The sequence below is a fragment of the Lissotriton vulgaris genome, chromosome 11 (assembly GCF_964263255.1).
Source record: "Lissotriton vulgaris chromosome 11, aLisVul1.2, whole genome shotgun sequence".
NCBI lineage: Eukaryota > Metazoa > Chordata > Amphibia > Caudata > Salamandridae > Lissotriton > Lissotriton vulgaris.
Window position 1 is genome coordinate 396,511,731 of NC_141699.1, and position 22,735 is coordinate 396,534,465.

Sequence of the window (22,735 nt, forward strand, 5' to 3'; positions counted from 1 at the left end):
CTGTAAGCACACTGGTGGTGGACCTGGCTGCAGGGGTTGTTGCTGTGGCAGGGGCTGGAGGCACACTGGTGGTGGACCTGGCTGCAGGGGTTATTGCTGCGGCAGGGGCTGTAGGCACACTGGTGGTGGACCTGGCTGCAGGGGTTGTTGCTGCGGCAGGGGCTGGAGGCACACTGGTGGTGGACCTGGCTGCAGTGGTTGTTGCTGCGGCAGGGGCTGGAGGCACACTGGTGGTGGACCTGGCTGCAGGGGTTGTTGCTGCGCCAGACGCAGGAGGCTGTGTATGTAACGGCACCTCCTCGTCATCCTGTGCTTCCTCATCTATTTGCAGCCTCTCGCTGTCGCTGCTGTCTGCGCCACCTGTGAGAGAAGTGGACGTTCATTAGTTGCATGTATCTGTCACACGTGCAGTTGCTACATGCATGCTGGGTGACATTCCCTGACTGCCTATGGCTTTGCGTACTTTTGAACCTGTCTGGCTGCGTTGGGGTACTTCTACATTGTGGCCACACTACATGTCCCACAATGCTTTAGGGCATTACCTGATGTGCACCGATGGCATGACTATGGGACATTATGGGAGGCTATATGGTCATGGCCATTCATAGGGGACAGGGTCGCAGTCGCATGCCACTTACCTTGGATGTCTTGGGTGGGTTGGGATGAGTCCAGACGGGTCACTCCGATGCACGCCTCAGCCTCCAGCGTGTCTTCTACTCGATACTCCATGGGGGTGTTTGGAGGGACTGTAGGTCCTCCCCCTCCAGTGCCCAGGGACTCTCCAAGCCTCTCAGCTACCTTCTCTTTGGCACGACCTCGGAGGTTGTACCAACGTTTCTTAAGTTCATCTAGTGACCTGTCGGCCACACCCACAGAGTTCACCGCGGCCGCTATGCCCACCCAGATCCTGCGTTTCTCCTGCTCGGGCACCCTCCTTGAGTCCTTCCCGAACAGTTTGGAGTGGTTCTCCACCACCCCTTCAATTAAGTGCTCCAACTCCTGCTCGGAGAACTTTAACTTTCTCTTGCGCCCTGTGGTGTTGCTGGGCCCAGGAACTGCCTCCTCAGACATAGCTGCAGTGTAGTTTGAAAAAGGTAATCCAAGCTGAATTGCAGGAGCTGTCTGTGTGGCTGCCTCGAGGTCTGCCTCACTGTGGTGTATGGGGGTGGGAACTGGCTGCTTCCTGGTTGTGATGTCATCACTGTGCTCGAAATGCGACTTCCCGTTTTCCCGATCTCGCTATTTTGCGATCTTGCTTTTTGCGATCTCGCAATTAGCGATATCGCTATTTGCGATATCTCAAATCCGACACGGATGTAGCCGGAAATAGCGATTTTTCTGCGATTTTCGATAAGCGCAAACGGTTTTTGCAGCCGCGTGCGAATTGCTTTTTTTATCGCAAAACATCATGAATCCCGTTCTGCGATTTCTCAATTGCGATTCGCAGTTAATCGCTAATTGAGAATCGCAGAATCCGGTTTTCATGAATCAGGGTGTAAGACACTAGACAGGGCTGATTACTATCTCAATTGCTCATTGCTTTGGCTATAGAGCCTCTGGATCGAATACTAAGGGCTAACAAGGAAAGTCGAAGCTTCTGGTGAGAGCAGAGATGGAAGATTGCATTTTCCTGTATGCAGATGACCTGGTGCTCTATCTCAATTACCTACTATACTGGATGGTTTCAATAATGCTTCTGACTCAAAAGCCAACTGGTCTAAATCGAATCATGTGGAAAGTTCCCTGAAATACCAACTTAGGGGCCGATTCCGATGTCATTCGGAAAGGTTCCAAATCGGTTTTAGGTTTGCAGAATCTGATCCGGAACCCTTGTTTCAGACTGAATTGTACACACTTCCTAACAACCGATTCTGATGCCTGGAAACCGTTAAGGCTGTCGGAATCGGTTCCAAACGGCATTCGGACAGGTCGCGTTTTTCAGAGCCGAATCGTTCAGCTCTATGGACTCAGTTTCCAAGCGGGTGCTTACGATGACCGATTAGGACAGCCATTCCAATCGGTTTTTACAGAACGAATCGGCTGCCGGAATTGGTCTTTGGAGACCCGTATCAGGCCCCCTTTCACCCGGGGCCCTCCAAATCTGGCCCATGGGGGTACCCATGGGTCCCCTCTTTACAACCATGCACAGTGTGGTGGGCACCATGGGTGCCCACCACCGCGTTTTCGAAGCATCTTAACAGATGTGTTTCTGTTCCTTTGGGTGCTTTTTTGTGCAGTAGCTTACACCCACTGTAACTTTAACTTTCATTGAAACTTGCTTTTTCTTTAAACAAATCTATATTAACTTAGCTCTTGTTACAACATATCTTGCCATTTGAAGCACTATAAATACCAAAAGTTTCTACTAGTTGCCTCAGTGACAACCATTTTATAAATCACAGAAGGATGACTTATTGAGCTGGCCTTTCTGGGATTCATACCAGTGTCTTGCTGGTTATGCATAGATCACTCAGAAGGCACAATATGGCATGTACAGCCACGTAATTCACGTAATTAATGTGAAGTACAATAACAATAGAATTAATCTGATGTAAGGATGCTACATTTTTATGTTGTGGTAAAGCAGGAATGGCTGTGCAACAGGAAGACGAAAATAAACACTACTAAGAAACATGTTCTAATTTAATGCAAATTTGCATTTACTTTTCTTGAGAAGGAAAAATCATTTTCAGATGGTCATATCACTGTTTCTGTCTTTTTTCTCTTTTGTTATAGAGGGAGTGCTGCAGGAGGCCTCTCCTGGTTATCTGTGCAGAATAACAAATGTTTCCATCCCTGCCGGCTTCTCACCTGTGCACATGTATTTACAAATAGCAGACTACATTTCTATTTAACATGACGTAAAGTGATTGGGCGGTGAGTGTTGGGCTGCGGCCCAAGTGAAGCATCAAAAAAGAACAGTGGCTTCCACTTGTGAATGTGCCTTGGGTGAGACAGGAGGAACCCATGGGAGACCTGCACCCCTGATCCACACAACAAAGAAAGTTTTACCAGTAAGGGAAAGAACTAGGCCTGCGGTATGTTGCAGGTTGTTTGGACAAAATATATAGTCCAAAATATCATGTGGACAAAATATCATGTCAAGAATATCAAGAACAAGAACATTGTGAATACAAGTTTCTATGGGAAAGCAAAGTTTTACTATACTTAACTCTACAAGGCTTTATCATTCCACCCATGCTTTTCAATATCTACATGAAGTCATTACCAGCAATGATCAATGAATTTCAGCTCACATGTTATAACTACGCAAATGACACACAGGTATTCCTTAAACTAGAAAGCCCCAAAGACACTGGAAACTCAAAAATCTTCAGTTACCTTAGAGCCGGTGATCAGTGGATGACATGGAGCCATCTCAAATTGAATGCATACAGAATTGAAATACTCGCATGTGGCCACTCGAACAATTATGACCCACTCTGCAACTGGCCTGATGACCTGGGACCACCTCCTCAAGTATCCAAGGAAGTAAGGACCTTGGGATTATCATGGACCCCAAACTATCAATGAATGCCCATGTGGAAAAGTTAGCAAGATCAAGCTTCATTACTATGAAACTCTGTGATGCAACTTTCCCCACGTAGGATTTCCACACATGGTCAAAGCTATTATCTCCCCTGTAATGTCTAAACTTGATAACGCCAATGGCCTCTACCATGGAGCACGTCTATCAATTATGAAAAGACTACAACAAATTCAAAACTTTGCTGCCAGGCTACTCCTACATCTAAAACCACAAGCCCACATCTCCCCTTCCTTGAGGACCCTATATTAGTTACTGAAGATCCACCTTCAAGCTGCTTTGTATCACCCACAAAGCAATACAAGGAACATGACCATTTTTCATCATACCACTCTAGATTTGCACCTCACCTCAAAACCCCAGCGTACAAGAAAAAAACATGGGTAGCACACATTTCTCTGTTCAAGTGGAATTCAGTACCCCCAAACATAAGATCCATGGAAAATAATCTCTCTTCAGAAGACTACTCAATACGTATAATTGTTTTATATGTATGCTTTAAGTTTTTTGCATTTATTTATAAAAATATATTTACTACTTATGGTTTGAAAATATATAGACATTTTTATAGGTCTACTTAACAAATGTATATATTACTTATGGTTCAAAAATACATATATTATTTTATGCTTAAACTGCATAGTTTACATATGAGTTATTTGATTATATGCTTATGGGTCTTTTCTTTATTTACTTATCTTTCACAATGTATGATAAATTATATAGGTAATTTGATTAGATGCTTACGGGTCTCTGTTTTATTTGATCTATTATAATGTGTATTTATAATCATAAAAACTGCATCTATAAGTGCTCTACTATTAAAATATTGAGAACATATAAAATAAAAAAAGAAACATAAATAAATAAATTAATGCATAACATTTCCCAAAATAATCATACAAATACACAAATAAATTAACTTTATTTACAGCAACCCTTGCAAGTCTGAGTTCCTAACTACTTATCTATACATGTGGGACTTTATATAAATCAACTTTATATATCTTTATTATTTTCCATATACATGTATATTTTTATGTAGTTATGTATCTATATCTTTATTAATTTACTCCTACTATAAAAAAAAGCCTTCAACTCTCTCCAATGCACTACTCTATCCTATAGCTCTCTCAATATATCCTTTACCTCCACTCCGAGTCTTCCCAAACCTCATTTACTTCTTTTATATCCTGAATATACCCTTCTAGACTCTTCCCTCCTCCATCCCTCCTTTATCCTATGAAATCCATGTAAGCGTTTTCACACTTCGTCCTTAAGTAACTGTATCGCAAGTATCAAAACAGTCATTGACAGTAGCACAATAAGCGTTTTATTCACGCGTCAATTTGTTTAACAGTTTCAAAATACTTGGCAATAGATAACAAAGGATGCAGGGCGTGGTCTTTGGAGTTTCGGAAGAACAGTCTTCGTTCTCTCTCTCTCTCTTTGGTCACTCTTCCACGTAGAACACTCGTACCGACGTCTCCCAAAAGGCAAACAGAGGAACACTACCGTCACGAACTGTATATATTCTTAAAGATCTATGCGTGCACCCGTCACCAGGAACTTGGGATCACCGAGACTCGTGATATCTTAATTTTAGGAGAAAGGGTCAGGTAGTGAGGAATGGGGAAGGGAAAAGAAGTGCGTTTCGCATGCAGCGTGCAACACTTTACTTATGCCACAAGCCCAACAGTCCTGTGCCCTCCAACCTCCTCCTCCACCGTTCTCCCCACGTTACTTGCCTGGGGCTACGGTCCCCGGTGACCGTAGCAATGGGTATCGTGGTGTCCTGTTGCTTGGAGGGACAGCTGGATACGAGCGCTGTGTGTGTTGGGGAAACCTCCCGTAGGTCAGCTCCGCCGCTCCGCTTCGCCTCCTCCGTGTCTCCAGCCTCTGGACTCTCCTTTTCTGTTCTTCGTGTTCCGTCGTCTGATGCTCTGTCCTGCGTAGCTTCGCCTTCTCTCCTCCAGCTGTCCGTCGCAGCCTCGCATCCTCCAGATCTCCAATCACCCGGCGGCCCACAGCTGAGCCAACGGCTCTCTTTTAGCTTCTGTCCGGACACCTGCTCCTCCTTTGCGCCGCAGACTAGGCCGCTCAACTCTTCTGGTTGGAGTGGACCACTGGACACCATCTTGAAGTTCTCGGCGGATCAGGTGATAGGATGCTCTCTATCACATTGCCTCTCTTCTGGAGATGGACGATCGGGCCATTCAGCTGTCGGAAATCTGGAGAGATAATCTACATTCCCTTGGAACTTTCCCGGCATGTACAGAGTCTGAAATGAAAAAGGCTGTAAGGCTAAAAACCATCTTAGTACTTTAGCATTGGTTTCCTTATTGGTTGCTAACCACGTTAGGGGAGCATGGTCTGTAACTATAAAAGAAAGTCCTCCCCAACAAATAGTGCTGTAAGGATTCCATGGCCCACTTGATGGCCAAACATTCTTTTTCCATGGTGGCATAGCGTGTCTCCCTCGGAAACCGGTTGTGACTCAGAAACAGCACTAGTTTAAGTAGTCCTTGATTATCTGGTTGTGATAATACAGCTCCCAGGCCTTTATCTGAGGCGTCTGTTTGCAACACAAATGTCTTTTTGTAGTCGGGGCAAGTCAAAATCGGGGCCTTGTAGAGTATAGTCTTTAGGGTTTCAAAGCTTTTCTCTTGTGTTGGACCCCACCCGATTTTTGCTCTTGAAGGTTTTCCTCTCAATAAGTCCGTGAGGGGGCTGGCCACGTCAGATAATTGGGGAATGAATCTCCGATAATACCCGACTAACCCTAGGAAGGCTCGTACCTCTTTCCTGGTGGTTGGTTTGGGAATATTTGTAATAGCTTCCAGTTTATCAATTTCGGGTTTTAGGGTTCCTTCACTGATGGTGTAACCTAAATAGTTTATTTGATGGGTGCCCAGAGTGGTCTTATTTGGATTCATAGTTAATCCTGCCTGCATCAAGGTCTCAAATACATTCTGTAGGTGTTCTAGATGGGTTTTCCAATCAGGGGTATACACAACAATATCATCTAGGTAAGCAACGGCATAATTTTGATGAGTTTTTAGTAAAATGTCCATTAGTCTCTGAAAGGTGGCCGGTGCTCCATGTAACCCAAATGGCATTACCTTGAATTGGTACAACCCTGAGGGTGTAGAGAAGGCTGTCTTCTCTTGAGCTGCCTCTGTCAGGGGTATTTGCCAATATCCCTTGGTCAAGTCAATGATGGACATCACCCTAGCCTCTCCTAGTTTTTCAATTAGCTCGTCTACTCTAGGCATTGGATTATTGTCAAATTTAGAATTGACTTTTACTTGGTGAAAGTCAATGCAGAAACGGATACTGCCATCCGGTTTCGGCACTAAAACGATGGGGGAACGCCAGTTACTTTTGGAAGGTTCAATAATATCTGCCTGTAGCATCTTTTCTATTTCCTGTTCTACCGCCTCTCTCCTATCCTCAGGTATGCGATAGGGTCTCACATTCACCACTCTTCCCGGTGGGGTAGCAATATTGTGGGCTACTAGGGACGTTTTCCCTGGTTTTCCTGAACTACGGGTAAAGTTTTGGTCAAGCAGTCGTTCTAACTGCCGTTTTTCCTCCACAGATAATCGGGGACCCATAGCTGGCCGTTCCTCCTGTTCGCCCCTCCGCAGCTCCTGGGGTAACTCTAGTGGTGTGATGGTTACATGATTTATGGATTGGACTACCTCGGCCCCTTGGGATCCTGTGTTTCGTTCCTCCCACTTCTTTAATAAGTTAATGTGGTACGTTTGTCCCACCTTGTTAGTGTGTGGTACTGCTACTCTGTATGAAACGGGTGTTACTTTCTGAGTAATGGTATAGGGTCCTTGCCATGTAGCCAACAATTTCTTATCAGAGGAGGGAAGTAAAATCAATACTTTGTCTCCTACCCTCAACTCCCTCAACTGACTTTTCTTGTCATATTGCTCTTTTTGTCTACTTTGTGCTTTGTCCATGTTTTGGTGGACAGTATCCCATAGAGTGGCTAAGGTTTCTTTAAGGGTCGGCATGTATCCTAACAGCGGTTTCCCTTCATCCTCTTCCTCCGTCCACTGCTCAGCAGCCATATCGAGCAAGGTACGGGGTTTTCTCCCAAATAGCAACTCGAATGGGGAAAATCCAGTGGATTTTTGTTCATGTGTCCTAATAGCAAAGAGTACAAGGGGTAACTTCCTATCCCAATCCTTTCCTGTCTCGCTTATCAGCTTCTTCAGGATGGTTTTAATCGTTCGGTTATACCTTTCCACCAAACCGTCAGTTTGTGGGTGATAAACTGCCGTTCTAATCTGTTGGACCCAAAAAAGCGAACATACTTCCTTCATGAGTTTCGCCATAAAAGGAGTTCCTTGGTCTGTCAAAAGCTCTAACGGAAATCCTACTCGGGAGAAGAAGGATATCATAGCTTGAGCCACAGTTAGCGTAGTCATGCTTGTTAGAGGTATAGCCTCCGGATATCTTGTTGCATAGTCCACTAGTACTAATATATACTGATGCCCCCTGGCTGAGGGAATTAACGGACCTACCAGATCTATCCCTACACGTTGAAATGGAACATCAATAATGGGTAAAGGACAGAGGGGTACTTTCTTATCTTTGGAGGGATTTATCAACTGACCCTTTGGACAGGTGGTACAAAACCTCGCAGTTTCTCTATACACTCCCGGCTACTAAAAACGATCCAGTAAATATTTCAGGGTTAATTCCTGCCCGTAGTGACCCCCAACCGTCTGGTTGTGTGCTAATTGTAAAGCTTGTTCTCAAAAGGCTACTGGGACCAGCAACTGTTCTACCCTTCCATTTGCCCCTTCACTTACTCGATACAGTAATCCTTGTTTTATACAGAAATAGGGTCCTACCTTCTCTGAGTCATTCTCTTGCACTTGATTCCAGGCATTCGAGAGGGTGCTGTCATCTTTCTGAGCTGCACAGAAGCTTCGTGCAGGAGTATCTCCATGCTCTGGGGAAGAAAGTAAACATGAAGCAAAAGACTGACAGGCACTGGTATACTTCTCTTTGTCCCTTCTTTTCTCATTTTTCGACTTATGTTCTCGGGCTCTGGGTTGAACTAGGTTTTCGTTAGAAAAGGGAGCCTCCTGTAACCACTCTGCTCTGGCTTCTTGCTCCGAGGCCTCCATTAAATAATCATGAAATTTAGGCAAAACTGTTCCCAACAAAATATTTTCAGGAAGTCGGGGAACTACCCCTACTCTCCGGACTTGGGGATACCCGTCTATTTCCAGTAAGACTTCTGCTAAAGGATATTCCGTCTCCATGAACATAGGAAACTAGCACGGTTTCTCCTTCACATAGAGAGTTCAGGGGTACCAGGCCTTGCAATACTACCGTATGGTGACATCCTGTATCTAATAAAGCTTCCATAGGTTTCCCATTTAGTCGGATGGCTTTCTTGTATGTCTTCCTACATAGACCTGTAACCAAAACTCACCCTCGTGACCAACCCACTTCCATTGGTTCAGAGCCGTCATTGTTCAATGGACAATTTCGTGAGATGTGCCCCCACTCTGCACATCTAAAACATTGAGGTCCCACCTGAACAGGGGAGTTGATTTTGGAAAGGGCTTTGGGTTGGGTTTCGGGGTAGGAAAAGGGCATTTTTCTACACTGTCATTGGAAACTCGGGGTGCAGGTTTGGTAAATACAATGGGGGTTCTCCCCGTAGGAGCTTTGAAGTCGGGGGACCTATGGTAAGCACAGGCTAGTTCGATAGCAGATTGGGACGTTAGACCAGGATGTTGTTTTAACCAGGCTCTAGTATTGGTAGGTAAAGCATCCAAATATTGTTCTAGAAAAATGTGTTCCGTAACCTCCTCCATGGTGGCTGTATGAGACTGTAGCCACCTGTTCCCCAAGTCTCTGACCCTGTAAAACAATGCTCGGGGATTATCACCTGTAACCCATTTTTCCTTGCGAAAGCGTGCCCTATAATACTCTTGGTCACACCCTAATCTTTCGAGAATTGCCTTCTTTATCTCGGGATAAGGAGTCACTCCAGCTGGGTTAGCCGATTGGTACGCCGCCTGCAATTCTCCAGATAATAACGGCGCTACATATTGTCCCCACCTGTCTGCAGGCCAAGTGGCTGTGGTAGCAACTCTTTCAAAATTGGTAAAGAAGAAGTCCGGATCTTCTCCCTCTTGAAACTTTTGTAATACACTACCGGGAATGTTATGGTGGACACGGGCACTAGAATTTGCATCTGTAAGGCGGAGAATAACTGTATCTTGGACTTTTTGGTTACTTGTCAACAACATTGCTTGCTCTTTCAAAGCCTCTTGAAATGACTCTCTTTCTTTTTGGGCATTCCTATTCTGTTCCTCAAACACTAACTGTAAATGTCTCTGACCTTCTGCCAGCTGTGTTATCATATCTTGCACAGTTACTGGTTGCGTCATCTTGTTTCAAATGACAGTATCCCACTTCTGACACCACTGTAAGCGTTTTCACACTTCGTCCTTAAGTAACTGTATCGCAAGAATCAAAACAGTCATTGACAGTAGCACAATAAGCACTTTATTCACGCGTCAATTTGTTAAACAATTTCAAAATACTTGGCAATAGATAACAAAGGATGCAGGGCGTGGTCTTTGGAGTTTCGGAAGAACAGTCTTCGGTCTCTCTCTCTTTGGTCACTCTTCCTCGTAGAACACTCGTACCGACGTCTCCCAAAAGGCAAACAGAGGAACACTACCGTCATGAACTGTATATATTCTTAAAGCTCTATGCGTGCACCCGTCACCAGGAACTTGGGATCACCGAGACTCGTGATATCTTTATTTTAGGAGGAAGGGTCAGGTAGTGAGGAAAGGGGAAGGGAAAAGAAAGCGCATTTCGCATGCAGCGTGCAACACTTTACTTATGCCACAAGCCCAACAGTCCTGTGCCCTCCAACCTCCTCCTCCACCGTTCTCCCCACGTTACTTGCCTGGGGCTACAGTCCCTGGTGACCGTAGCAATGGGTTGCTTGGAGGGACAGCCGGATACGAGCGCGGTGTGTGTTGGGGAAACCTCCCGTAGGTCAGCTCCGCCGCTCCGCTTCGCCTCCTCCGTGTCTCCAGCCTCTGGATTCTCCTTTTCTGTTCTTCGTGTTCCGTCGTCTGATGCTCTGTCCTGCGTAGCTTCACTTTCTCTCCTCCAGCCGTCCGTCGCAGCCTCGCCTCCTCTGGATCTCCAATCACCCGGCAGCCCACAGCTGAGCCAACGGCTCTCTTTTAGCTTCTGTCCGGACACCTGCTCCTCCTTTGCGCCGCAGACTAGACCGCTCAACTCTTCTGGTTGGAGTGGACCACTGGACACCATCTTGAAGTTCTCGGCGGATCGGGTGATAGGATGCTCTCTATCACAATCCAACTAACAGACTCCAATGTTCACCGCTTGAATTATCAACTTATTTTTCCCTATTCTAATCCACTACTAATCCATTTTGGGTTCCGGAGTAGCGTGCTATTCTCCAAAAAGCGCTTCAAAGCCTCATCAGGGGTAGTAAACAAGTAAAAAAAAATTATATATATTTATGTGTGTGTATATATATATATATATATATATATATATATATATATATATATATATATATATATATATATATATATATATATATATATATATATATATATATAAATATATATATATATACATTATTCTTATTCTGTTTTTTTTGCCTGTATTGATTGTGTAAATTGCATCGAGCACTTTAACATAGGACACTAGCCGATCCACGGCTTTATCTCAACGTTAGAACTTACAGATTAATCAAACCATATCCCTGTATGGATAGAATACCTTTCCAATATGGCGCCCATAGTGGTACACAGGGGTGAAGTCCTATGTTCATGTCAATGCCTATCAACAATTATACTTAATGGGCTGTTTGTAAGTGACGAGTGACACACTGACGAAGGCTTACGCCGAAATGCGTCTGTGCTTTTTTGTTCCCTGATTAAATCACCGTGAGAACTCTTGGTCTATGAGTGCTGCCTCTTTCTTGCAAACTAAGAAGAGTTTCGAGCGTCATAGATATATACATATATATGTATTTTCATCAAACCACAAGTAAGTTCATAATGCGCTCTTAGTCAGTAAAGGCAAACAACCCAAAGTTCTGGATTGCAGTTTATTACACACTAAACTGCAATCCAGAACTTTGGGTTGTTTGCCTTTACTGACTAAGAGCGCATTATGAACGTACTTGTGGTTTATTTATTTATTTATTTATATATATATATATATATATATTTTTTTTTTTTATATATATATATATCTACTACTCCTCCTTCTCCAGAAGAAAACTGCCACCTTCCAAAACAGCGGGCGTCTCGTCTCACACGGGACCTCTGGAGCCAATCCCGACAACACTTCACCTCCCAGGCAGAAAAAGCTACCAGTGACGAGACTTGTGCAGACCAAAAGTGATTTATTTCTCTGTCGCCCTCGGACGCGTTAAGCCTGACCAGCAGGCTTGTTCACCGATACTTCAATAAATAACAGGCGCCATTTAAAGAAACTCGTGCAACCAAAAAGTCACGTGATTAAAACTACAGATCAACTGCTAGTGAAAACAGACTAGTAGTTTTACATTCAAACATGATGGCTTAATACACATTCAATAGTGTTCGAACCTTTTGCTTACTCATTGCAAAGTAACTTCACTGACATAATCATTTAAGCATTGTACTTAATTAAAATTAGAAAACCAGTCACACACTGTGTGTGAATTACTAAGCATCGCATAAAGGTTTAACATTAAGCCCATAGTGGGCTAAACTAGTTGCCTCATGATAGTGGCTTTTCGTCATTGTTTTCAGGGATCTTGCCCCAGTGGGCGTTTATGTCGCTGTTGTCTGTAGTACGGGCAAAGAAACTGAAAGAAAAGGGAAGGAAAGGGTGAAAGGAAAGGGAAAGTTAAGAAAGTGAAGGTGCCCTTTTTAAAAAACAATTCATTTTGTGCATTTTTGACATTTTACTGTACAGTATGGAACGTATAACTGAGGTCACCACTTCCCTCCATTCAATGACTCAACCTACATTGTTACAGCTTAGATTTCTTACTGCAGGACAGCTGACATTTCTAGCCTTTCCGACGGGGCTGTACAACATGTCACAGGTGTGTGCTCAGATCTTCTTCAAGGTTCAACCCCCCCGGGCCTTGGAATTGAGCTCGAGAATGTACCTTGATTCGAGGCGCCTTAATTTTTTCAACCTGTCTCCGCCTCTTACACTTTTTGGAACTTGGTCAATGACAAAGTAGCTCAGCCCTGTTACATCTTTATTGTGTTGGTCCTCAAAGTGGCGTGCCACTGGGTAAGCCGGGTCTGTGTTTCGGATGGCTCGCATGTGTTGTAGTATGCGAATGTGAACGGGATGGATGGTGCTGCCTACGTACCTCAGGCCACAAGGGCACTGAAGTACGTATACTGCATAATCGGTCTTGCAGTCAAAAAAGCCCCTGATTTGTTTAAGCCTCTTGGACAAACCTCCCTGGTATGTGTTGGTGTTGACTCCCAGTTTACAGGCTTTGCACTTCGTGCACTTAATAAAGCCTGGTTTCCTTTTTAACCAGTCTGAACCTGATCCTTTCCCTTTAGATTTAGGGGGCAGCATGTTAGACACCAGCATTTGTTTTAGGGATCTGGCCTTCCTAAATGTAATTGCCGGTTTTTTAGGGACTAGATCTTGCAAAAGGGGGTCATTTGCCACGAGGTGCCAATGCCGATTCAGAATTTTTCTTACCTCAGAGTGCTTTTTACTGTAAGTGGTTATCATTCTGGCCTGGTTTCCTTCGTTCTGCTTGGTAGTTTTGTGTATGTGTTGGTTAAACAAAATTTCTTCCCTGCTGCGCTTTTTTGCCTTTGTAATGCAACCTTTGATGTTCTCTTGTGTGTACCCTCGCTCTGCAAACCTGGTGTTAAGGGTTAGTAATTCTTTCTCTAAGCATTCTGGGTCGCTACAGTTTCTAATGGCTCTCAAGCTTTCCCCGTACGGAATGCTTCTGACCAAGTTATTTGGATGGAAACTTGTTGCGTGAAGCAACGTGTTCCCTGCTGTGGGCTTCCTGTATAGGTTTGACTGCAGTTTCCCATTTTTAACAAAAATAGTGAGGTCTAGGAAGGTCAGAGATGTGGCACTGATATTACTTGTAAACTTTAAATTGAGGTTGTTGTTCTGCAGTTTATCTGCAGTTTATCAATAAAGTTTTGTGCACTAAGTTCCGAACCTTTCCATATGACGAACAAGTCGTCAATATACCTACTCCAGTGGAGGATGTTCTTTCCCCACTCTTTGTGGAACTCCGCTTGGACCACCTGCTCTATATATATAATCCACTTCTCTGCTACCCATTGAGAAAGAGGGAGGCACTCAACTGTAAGCATTACATCTATTTTATTTTACCAGAACACAACACAAAGAGTGCCCCTCAGATGTGTTTCGGTCTCCTGATCTCCTGATCTCCTGATCTTACTCATGGGTGTAGCAGGCAAATCAACTTGTCCTGTGACTGCTGTCCTTTATACTAACAGCACTTCTGAAACACCAGCCAATCGGAGTTTCAAATGATGCATTATGGTCTATATAGGCAATCAAAATAATCATGTTTTAATAAACAGCAATCCGACTGGAATACATCTTTAGGTATAAATGTCACAGTTCTTATAATTACTTTCAATAAGTTCACTTTGGTCATGTCCATTAAACAATCCCTTTGCTTGCTGTTCCATGTATAGCCCTGCTCCGAAGGCAAACACAGGCCCTCTACGAAGTAGAATCTGTGGCAGCACCAGTCACCTACGATCCTCCAGGTGAACAGTGCTGACATTTGCGAGGTGACGCCGTCCCGTAACCAGCGTTGGGCTACGCCGTCAAATATATAATCCACTTCTCCGATACCCATAGAGAAAGAGAGAGTCACTCAACTGAAAGCATCCAATCTATTTTATTTTACCAGAACACAACACAACACAAAGAGTGCCCCCCAGACGAGTTTCGGTCTCCTGACCTTACTCATGGGTGTAGCAGGCAAATCAACTTGTCACGTGACTGCTGTCCTTTATACCAACGGCACTTCTGATATGCCAGCCAATCGGAGTTGCAAATGTGCATTGTGGTCTAAATAGGCAATCAAAATAATCATGTTTTAATAAATAAGCAATCCGACTGGAATACATCTTTAGGTATAAATGACAAAGTTCTTATAATTACATTCAATAAGTTCACTTTGGTCATGTTCATTAAACAATCAATTTGCGTACTGTCCCATATATATCGATATCTATATCTACAAGGTACGTAGATGTGGAGTTAAGAATAGTAAATCTATACTTCTATACTTACCTATTCGCACTTACCTTCTCGATATTTTGATCCTGGATATTTTTGTCACGAAATTCTGTCCTCACGATATTGTTATCCTCAATATTCTGTCAGTGATCCAAAACCATCCAGGAATGGATCCCACAGCTGAGCAAAAATATGAGCTTTGTTGGGTAACCCTTCTTCACCCTCTCCATCCTCATTTTTTAATGATTTTTTTGTGTAAACTGCATTTTGTCATCGAACTGCTTTCCTGTATGCTGTTCCTTGTTTTCTATCTGTTTTTATAGTTTTGGTACAATTTACCCCTCTCTGTAGTTTATGCTGTATTGTGTGTAGGAAGCTGACTCTTTATGTGATATATCAATAATCTGATATACCTTGTAAAGAGCCCAGAGGTTCCCTTATTAGTGGACACAAGCTTGCCATGCAATCCCAAAATGCTTTATTAGGGGGTAGTGTGGCCGACCAGCCTTAGGCTTAACACAGAGGAGTGCAAGACATTGATGCTTCTTTCCAGTCCAGGGAGGACATGGCTTGGCAGATCGTGCTAGACTGTTCCCATAAGGAACAGGGTCAAGACTGATTTGCATATGGCTGGGTCCAAATTGGGGTGGTGTGGTGAGCAAATACTGATGGATTAAACCCAGATCCTTGTGTCTGGGGGTGAATGTTTGCATTGTCCAGCATTCCGTCCATCAATTGTTTCTTTTGCATGTGTCACCTTAAGTGGGAAGGGTATGCCCAGACTTGGGTCCCGTGCTCACTACACCACTGGATTCAAGCTAGCCTGGCTGATGAAGGGTGATGTCCTGAAACCGATCCCAGGTTGCTTGTTTCCGGTCCAGGGAGGCCCTGCCTTGGCAGTTTGGGCTTTACTGTTCCCATAAGGAACAGGGTCAAGACTGATTTGCATATGGCTGGGACCAAACTGGGGTGGTGTGGTGAGCAAAAGAATGATGGATTAAACCCAGATCCTTGTGACTGAGGGTGAATGTTTGCATTGTCCAGCATTCCGTCCATCAATTGTTTCTTTTGCATATGTCGCCCTAAGTGGGAAGGGTATGCCCAGACATGGGTCCCATGCTCACTACACCAATCGATTCAATCTAGCCTGGCTGATTAAGGGTGATGCCCTGAAACCGGTCCCAGGATGCTTGTTTCCGGTCCAGGGAGGACCTTGCTTGGCAGTTCGGGCTTGACTGTTCCCATAAGGAACAGGGTCAAGATTGATTTGCATATGGCTGGGTCCATTCTGGGATGGTGTGGTGAGCAAAAGAATCATGGATTAAACCCAGATCCTTGTGACTGGGGGTGAATGTTTGCATTGTCCAGCATTCCGTCCATCAATTGTTTCTTTTGCATATGTCGTCCTTTATACCAACTGCACTTCTGATACGCCAGCCAATCGAAGTTGCAAATGATGCATAATAGTCTGAATAGGTAATCAAAATAATCATGTTTTAATAAATAAGCAATTCGACTGGAATACATCTTTAGGTATAAATGTCACAGTTCTAATAATTACTTTCAATAAGTTCACTTTGGTCATGTCCGTTAAACAATCAATTTGCGTACTGTACCATATATATCGATATCTATATCTACAAGGTACGTAGATGTGGAGTTAAGAATAGTAAATCTATACTTCTATACTTACCTATTTGCACTTACCTTCTCGATATTTTGATCCTGGATATTTTTTACACAAAATTCTGTCCTCACGATATTGTTATCCTCCATATTCTGTCAGTGATCCGAAACCATCCAGGAGTGGATCCGACAGCTGAGCAAAAATGTGAACTTTGTTGGGTAACCCTTCTTCACCCTCTCCATCCTCATTTTTTTTTTTTTTTTTTTTAACGTAAGACTTTATTGATGTCTGCACATTTATACACAGCATTTTGTCTACAACCCTGAGGCCGGCTGCTACTGAACGTCCATTTTAGCACTTATAAGACATAGCTAATAAGCCGATACCAGACGGTCCGGCAGTAAGTGTCCTTCCAAATAGCAGAGAGTTCGATTTAAAGTCTAGACAAATTCAAGTGTGTCTTACTTTTCTCTTTTATAACCATAACCAAACATGTGACTCATTAGGTTCGGCCCTTACCACAGAAATGATAAATACTTTCCCACTTCCCATCTCCGCATAACATCACCATCTTCAACTCACACCGTCACATACATCCCCAGGACCCCCCCAGAAGAACTAGACATGTTGCCCGTCAAATTGCACAGCTCAATATTGTCACTTGCAGCCTTCCCTTGTATCATTCAGTCCACATCCTCCTCATCCTCTGAACTATTCATGTCTTCCTCCTGCAGAGGATCACACAGATCTCCCCGGTAGCTGTTCCACGGTCCCCAGATCTTATTCCACTTGCGAGGATTAGCCCTCATTTTGTATACTGCCCGCTCAGTCACCAGCAGCATGTCCATGTTTCGGCACCACTGTGCCAAGGTCGGTGTGCTCACCGCCCCCCAGTTTTGCGCTATATCCCTTTTAGCGACTATAATACCCACAATAGCCCACTGTTGTCCCTGGCGTGTCAAATCATCGGTCCCCATACATTCAGCAGGCAGACTCGGGGATCAGGTGTAATGGATACCTCCAAAGTTTGTGAAATGGTACGTAACACCTGTCGCCAATAGTCAGCTACTATCGGACATTCCCAGAGTGTATGCCACAATGTTCTTTCCTCTCCACATCCCCTTAGACAATATGGGTGGTCAGCCCTATGTATTTTATGTAAAGTAGTTCTCGTAAAGTATACCCGGTGCAATATCTTTAATTGCACCAGCCTAAATCGAGCCGAGATGCCAGCCTCCTTCGGGGATGCCATTGCTGCGTTCCAATCCTGCTCATCCATTTCTCCTAGTTCCCCCTCCCATTTTTCTCTCAGTTTATGTAGGGGGTCCTGCAGGTTATTTATTAGTTTCCGGCGCTAGTCTGCATATAGTCAGTTAGGAGGCGGTCATCTAGCGGTGAGGATTCGGGGACCTCTGCTCCTACTTCAATGGCTGACAAAAGTGCGTGTCTTATTTGGACATAGCGGTATATTTCGTTGGGGCCTAACTCGTATTGCTGTTGAAGGTGTGCAAAGGGGATTACCCCCTCCTTTGTCCACATGTCTCCCACTGTCGAAAACCCTATGTCGTCCCATTGGGTGAAGCCTTTACTACGTCGTAGGTGGCCTAACGCCTTGGTGTCCCATAGAGGCGTAAGCTTTGTTATAACCCCTCCCCATTTGAGCTTGGCCTGCGCTGTGTGCCATAGCGCCACTGTGTGTCTTGTCGGGCCTCTTAGTTTTGTTGCCAGTCCCTTATGATATAGCGGGGCAAGTATACTGCGTGTTCCTAGTTGCGCTCTGTCTGCAAGGTATGCCGGATCGTTCTGTGGGGCATGCAGCCATTGGTTGAGAACCTTGAGGTGTGCTGCCCAGTAATATAATTGTATGTTTGGCAAGGCTATACCACCGTCATACCAACCACGGGCGAGTTTCGCATGCGCTATACGAGCGGGCGGTCTCCCCAAAGTAGACCAGTTATTTCAGCCGCCACTTTGCGGAAGTAGGAAGGGGGCACCAGATTCTGCGTAATTTCCAATACATAGAGGAAGCGCGGCAGCGCCATCATTTTAAACAGCGCTGCCCGCCCCAGCAACGTTAGAGGAAGGGTCTTCCAATGCCTCACATCTGCCCTCAACCGAATGAGCGGTGGTAGCAGGTTTAGCTCGTAGAAAACCTTATTGTCATGGGTGACGTGGATTCCCAAATAGCGGAAGGAAGTGTCTGCCACCGTCAATAGGCAGCCGGCAGGTAGAACTGGCAGGGGACCTTTAAGTGTGTAAATAACCGACTTCGACCAATTGATTGTGTAGCCGGATGTGTATCCGTGCCTGTCACACAATGCCAGGAGTACCGGAATACCCCTCCCTGGGTCCGACAGATAAATAAGCATGTCGTCAGCATAAAGGGAGACCCTGTCTTCCCAGCCGTCTCCCCAGTACACTCCCTTCAATAGCGGGGTGGATCTGATGGCAGACGCCAGTGGTTCCAGAGCCAGGGCGAACAGTAAAGGCGAGAGCGGGCATCCCTGCCTCGTCCCCCTTTTTAGCGATATCTCACGAGAGATGTGTCCGTTTGCCGCGACGCGTGCCACCGGTCCCGTATAAAGGAGCCGCACCCAGGAGATAAATTTAGGGCCAAAGCCCATGTGTGCCAGCACCGCGAATAGGTACTGCCATTCCACCATATCAAACGCCATTCTGGCGTCCAGCGATAGGATGACTGCCGGTTCTGACAACAGCGGGGCTCCTGCCAATGCTCCATGCACTCTACGGCTGTTCAGCGCCGTACTCCTATGCGGCATAAATCCCGACTGATCCGGATGGATCAGGTGTGCAAGGTGAGGCATCAGTCGGGCTGCTAATACTTTGGCTAGGATTTTGGCCTCTGCATTGATAAGTGATATGGGACGATATGTTGCGCATTCAGTGGGCGATTTGCCTGGTTTCGGAATCGCGACGATGGTAGCACTGCGCTGATCCACAGGTAAGATCCCCCGTCCCAGGCTATCCACATACATATCCAATAAGGGTTTACTTAGCGTGTCAGCCCGCGCCTTATACCACTCGATAGGGATCCCGTTGGGGCCCAAAGCTTTTCCGGAGTGTAGCGCATTAATGGCCAGTTGTATCTCTTCCTGCGACAGGTCAGTCTCTAGTTCGTTTATCTCCTCCTGTGATGAAGTTGGAGTCGGTACATCCCGGCGGGCTGCCGTCGCAGCCTCCAGAGTTATTTCAACCGGCGGGGTGTACACCTCCTGGTAGTGATCAGCCAATATGCCCACTATCACCGATGGGCGCGTATGCAGTGCCCCATCTGGGCCCTTCAGTTGCAAAATATTCCTAGCCCCACCCTTCTTTTTATCCAACCAGGCCAGGAGTTTATTTGCCTTATCGCCAACATCATAGACTCTATGCGCCGTCGCTGCTATGTTCTCGACTGTTCGCCGTTTCAAATGGTCGTCATGTCGCTGCTGACAAAGTTGGAGTGAATGCAGCGTGTCTACAGTCGGGTTAGCCATATGGGCTTCATTCGCCCTATTACGTGTCAGCTCAAAATCCAGCAATTCCCGTTGTTGTGCGCGTTTATGTCCAGCTATAGCCGTGATGGCCTGCCCCCGAAGAACCGTCTTGTACGCTTCCCACAAGATTGTGGGTGATGTTACTGAACCTACGTTTTCCTCAAAGTAGTGTTGGGTCACCTTCTTTAAACCCTTACGTATATGCGGGACCCTGAGATAGCCCGGGAAGATCGGGTATATTCTTTTGCGAACCCTCCCTGAGCACGACAAAGTCAGTATAAGTGGAGAGTGATCTGATACGCCCCTGGGTCTAATCTGGATATCATCAATGGTAAGGAGGCTGTCGCCCAAAGTAAGGAAGTAGTCAATGCGTGATAGACTATTGTGAACAGTGGAATAATAGGTGTATTGTTGGTCTCCAGGGTGCAGTTGCCTCCAGGTGTCTACCAGTCCCTGCGCCTCCAGGAACTCACCGAATCGGGACGGACCCATGGCCTGTGTCCGGTTCGGGAATCTATCACGCATGTTATGTGCCACCGCGTTAAAGTCCCCTCCTATCACCAGTTCACCTTCTGGAAGCTCAAGAAGGAACTTCCCTAAGTCAGGAAAGGCGATTGTATGGAGCGCTGGTGGAATGTATACCGACACCAAGGTGAGTGACTTACCCTCCCATTGTCCATGTGCCGCTGCGAAGCGTCCTTGATCATCCGTTCGAATGGACTGTACCATGAACTGGGACGATTTTCGCATCAGTATTCCCGTCCCACGTGATCCTGAGGTAAAATCTGAATGCACTATCATGCGGTAGCCTCGTCTGTCTAACGCTTTACTCGCTGCGCCTATCAAATGCGTCTCCTGCAAAAAGACTAATGTGGGACTCAACTGCCAAATACTTTGCAGGACCAACCCCCGTTTAATCTTGTCTCCCAACCCCGTACATTCCAGGACATCAATTGAAGTGGTGCTATCGGCCCCGTGCTATGTCCCCCCTCCGAGGTGGTGCCCTGCATGTCGTGTGCCATTCCTGTACTGCATTGTATGATTTGTAGGCGTCATGGATCATGACCTTCGTGCCATTTGTGGGTCAGTCATTGTGAAGTGATTGTCATGCATTAACCAACCATCATGAGTCAAACAGTGATCAAAAACTAAAAACACCCCCTTCCCAAACTCCCCCCACCCTGCCCCCCTGCTATACGGACCAGGAACCGCCCTCCCCCCCAACTTAGCAGAGTGCTTAACCCATCCCCCTCACACAATATACTTACTCGCTGAGGCGAAGGACTCTCCGGAGTTGGCAGCCTCCTTCACCCTCCGTGGATTCCCTCCGCCCAGTATCCAATGGCAGCTCGCAAGGCATGTAACTTAATCGTTTCAGTGTTCTACATTCACCGGGTGGTCCTTATTCCACATTTGCATCTTCATTACCTTCTTCCCTTACTGACGAGCAGTCCTCCATGTCGTGCCCTGAGGCCTGAGAGTTCGGATGACTTCCTGCCCTCTGGGTTTCTCGGTGTTCTGTTCGAGCGGCGGGGCTGAGTTGTAGGCCTCCATCCCTCCAGCCAATCCTGGGCCATCTCTGGAGTGTCGAAAAACCACGTCCTGTTTTCCGCCACTATCCGTAATTTAGCTGGAAACAGCATCGAGTATTGAATTTCACGTGCCCTCAGTTCCTTCTTCACGTCTAAGAACGTTCTTCTGCGGCGAGCTACCTCCGCCGTATAGTCCGGAAAAAAGGCTAGGGTGGAGTTTTGGATTTTGACAGGTGGGGACCCTCGTGCCGCCTGCAGAATGGCGTCCCTGTCCCGAAAATTTTTGGATTTGCGCCGGGTTTCGGCCTCCCCCCCGGGACTCGATGTGCTCTTTTAACAGAGAAGAAGGAGGACAGGCCTTTGGGCTGGAGTTCTTTTTTGATTAGGTCTTCCACGTAGAGGTCCATCGCTCTAGTACCCTCCGATTCCGGAACCCCAAGGATCCTTACGTTGTTTCTTCTGGAGCGGCCTTCTTGATCATCCAGCCTCTCTCGCAGCGACTTGTTCTCTGTTGCCATCCGTTCCATCGCCGTCTGAAGCTCGGAGACGTCTTCCACCAATGATTTCAGAACCACCTCCATGGAGCTCACCTTCTCGGACATTTTGTGGAAGTCCGCCCTGATAAGAGTTATTTCGGCGGAGATTGAGCCCACCGTCGCTTGTACTTGCGTCAATGCCCTCATAACGTCATCTAGGGTCGCCTTTTTCCCACCCGGCACCTCACTAGATTTACTGGCAGGCGGTCTGCTGTCTGTCGGGGAGGCGGCGCCCTTGTCGCAAGCGTATTTTTCAATACGAGTCTGTGTGGTGTTACCCTTTGAACCTTTGCCCGCCATGGCGGCCGTCGCAATGCCTTTCTCCGTTCGCTGTCGCGTACAACTTTCGCGCGCTGACTTGAATGAGGACACCAGGGGGAGCCAAGCCTCTCTGTAATGTACCCACAGGGTAGTTGAGCAGATCTGCTCCCACAAACAATCCAGGCACCCTGTCCCTTCAGCTGTTCAGTAGGCCGCAGAATGACTCAGCCACAGTCAGCCTGATCTGCAGCCTGGGTGGTAGAGGTATCGCCGTGTTAGCAAAGTGAGTGGTAACGTGAAGCCGCTCAAGCTATGCCTCCTGCACCAAGCGTATTAACATTTACTTCATTTATATAGGCCCAGGCGGCACTTCAGTGAAAGGCTTTCCTAATTGTCCGATAGCTCTGATGGTTCTTGGCGTTCAGGGC

General features: G+C 45.9%; 1 pseudogene; it reads right to left on the minus strand.

Annotated features, from left to right (window-relative positions):
* Positions 1-8,322: 8,322 nt before the first annotated feature.
* Positions 8,323-9,978, minus strand: LOC147679858 (uncharacterized; annotated as a pseudogene).
* Positions 9,979-22,735: the final 12,757 nt, after the last annotated feature.